This window comes from Astatotilapia calliptera, chromosome 3 (genome assembly GCF_964374335.1).
Source record: "Astatotilapia calliptera chromosome 3, fAstCal68.1, whole genome shotgun sequence".
In the NCBI taxonomy this organism is placed as follows: domain Eukaryota; kingdom Metazoa; phylum Chordata; class Actinopteri; order Cichliformes; family Cichlidae; genus Astatotilapia; species Astatotilapia calliptera.
Window position 1 is genome coordinate 65380167 of NC_137424.1, and position 2371 is coordinate 65382537.

The following is a 2371-nucleotide window of genomic DNA, read 5'->3' on the forward strand; positions in this document are numbered from 1 at the left end:
GTTTAAGTTTGTAGAATAAAATTTATGTTCCCGTTGCTATGAACACTCACTGACTTTGATCACGGCAAGCAAGAGAAGATAGGACAGTCGTGCCAAAGTCCCCATTAACAGGACATAGACAGCTGATTGTGCCTGCATTAGTGCCTGAAAATCCGGGTAGCTTTAAATTCTAACAGTGTGTTTAAATGACTTTAGTTTTCATACCACAAAAAGTTTTCAGACGCTAGTTTTCAGACACCAAATGAAAACCGTTGGGGTGAGCACATTTTTAAATATGCAATTGTTAACAGTAGAATCTAAAGTTGCCACTTTAGTGAAAAAATGACTTTGCATTGGCCGGGAATTGAACCCGGCTCAATTGCTTGGAAGGCAGCTATGCTAACCTCTATACCACCAATGCTCACATTAGGATAGTGGAAAGTAGAGCGACTTATCCTGTGATTAACACAATACTAGTACTTCTATGCAATGCTTTTCATCATAGCATTTGTTTACTGTAAAAACTGTTAGCTGCGACCGTTATTAGGTGTTGCTACAGCTCCGAGGCCAGCATTGCTAATCCCTTTGTTTTATAACCGCACTTCACCAGCGGGCTCAAGCTAGTTAGCTGTTTAACGCGGTCGCCGGTCGCGGATAAAACCGCCCGCAGGGGCGTGCTGGGTGTTATATAAAAACACCCAGCACGCCCCTGCGGGCCTGTCCTTCCATGATGGTTCCTCGTCTCCCTCCTCTTTCTTGGGTTTCTGCTGCCTGAGGTATTTACTGAGCACTCGGTCAGTTGGGGCCATCTTCCCAATGTATTCTTGGATGTTCGTTGTCTCATCCTGGACTGTGGTGCTGACACTCACCAGTCCCCGGCCCCCTTCCTTCCGCTTAGCGTACAGCCTCAGGGTGCTGGACTTGGGGTGAAACCCTCCATGCATGGTAAGGAGCTTTCTTGTCTTTATGTCAGTGGCTTCTATCTCCTCCTTTGGCCAGCCTATTACCCCAGCAGGGTACCTGATCACGGGCAGGGCGTACGTGTTGATGGCCCGGATCTTGTTCTTACCATTCAGCTGACTCCTCAGGACTTGCCTGACCCTCTGCAGGTACTTGGTGGTTGCAGCTTTTCTAGCGGCCTCTTCATGGTTCCCATTCGCCTGCGGGATCCCCAAGTACTTGTAACTGTCCTCTATGTCTGCAATGTTGCCTTCTGGTAGTTCAATCCCCTCAGTTCTGACTACCTTTCCTCTCTTTGTTACCATCCGACTACACTTCTCCAGTCCGAACGACATTCCAATGTCATTGCTGTATAGCCTGGTAGTGTGGATCAGTGAATCGATGTCTCGTTCACTCTTGGCATACAGCTTGATGTCATCCATGTACAGGAGGTGGCTGACAACTGCTCCGTTCCGTAGTCGGTATCCGTAGCCAGTCTTGTTAATGATCTCACTGAGGGGGTTCAGGCCTATGCAGAACAGCAGTGGGGACAGAGCATCTCCTTGGTAGATCCCGCACTTGATGGTGACTTGTGCTATGGGCTTGGAGTTGGCCTCTAGTGTTGTACGCCACATCCCCATTGAGTTCCTGATGAAGGCTCTTAGGGTCCCATTGATCTTGTACAATTCTAGGCATTAGGGCTGGGCCATATTATACCGTTCACGGTAATACCGGTATAATGTTAGGCAACAATAGGAAAATGAAATATCGCGATAGAATATGAGTAAAACGCGCATGCGCAGTGCCTTTGTTTTCATACGCACATGGCCGATTGTTGAGTGAAACAGATGAACCAGAATTGGTTTGTAAAAATGGTGCAACTTCAGTGATGTGGAACTGGTTTGGTGTTTGTCCGTCAGATACACGACAAAGCACATTTTTTTGCAGAACATGCAAGCGGCCGTCGTTATTGTCGTATTTGTCGGACTAAGATGCTCTTAAATCTGGGAGTAATCTGGGTCCTAAACTCCGTATACTTCAGGTCAAACGAACACTGCAGCATCACTGAGCGTTAAAAACTGTCTAAATTCTTTCATCTTTAATAAAACGATCAGCATTGCTGCTTTACCAGGGGTAACTATGAAGTTTAACTTCCAGGCATCCATTAAAACAAAATTTATTACATTTAACGGAGTTAGAAGTTAGCAGGAAGCTAGCGGAAGTTAGCTCGCTAGTTTCGCTAGTTACCTAAGCATGATATAGCATGTTCTGACTGAGAGATTTCTGAAAAAATTCAAACGTACAGCTCTGCTATCACTTCCAACATAAATGAAGACAGGAAACTAAACAGCAGTGATGTTTGTAGGGTTACTGAAGTTGGGCTAGCTGGTATATAATGATGTGCTACGTAATCGCTAGCGACACAGCTATGTTAGCATAACATAAACAGTGA

The 2371-nt window shown here is 45.6% G+C and overlaps 1 non-coding gene across 1 annotated transcript; it reads right to left on the bottom strand.

The window, feature by feature from the left end:
* Window positions 1-328: 328 nt before the first annotated feature.
* On the bottom strand, window positions 329-400 carry trnag-ucc (transfer RNA glycine (anticodon UCC)). Its single transcript has one exon. It is a non-coding gene; the product is annotated as a tRNA-Gly (tRNA).
* Between the last annotated feature and the right edge of the window lie 1971 nt (window positions 401-2371).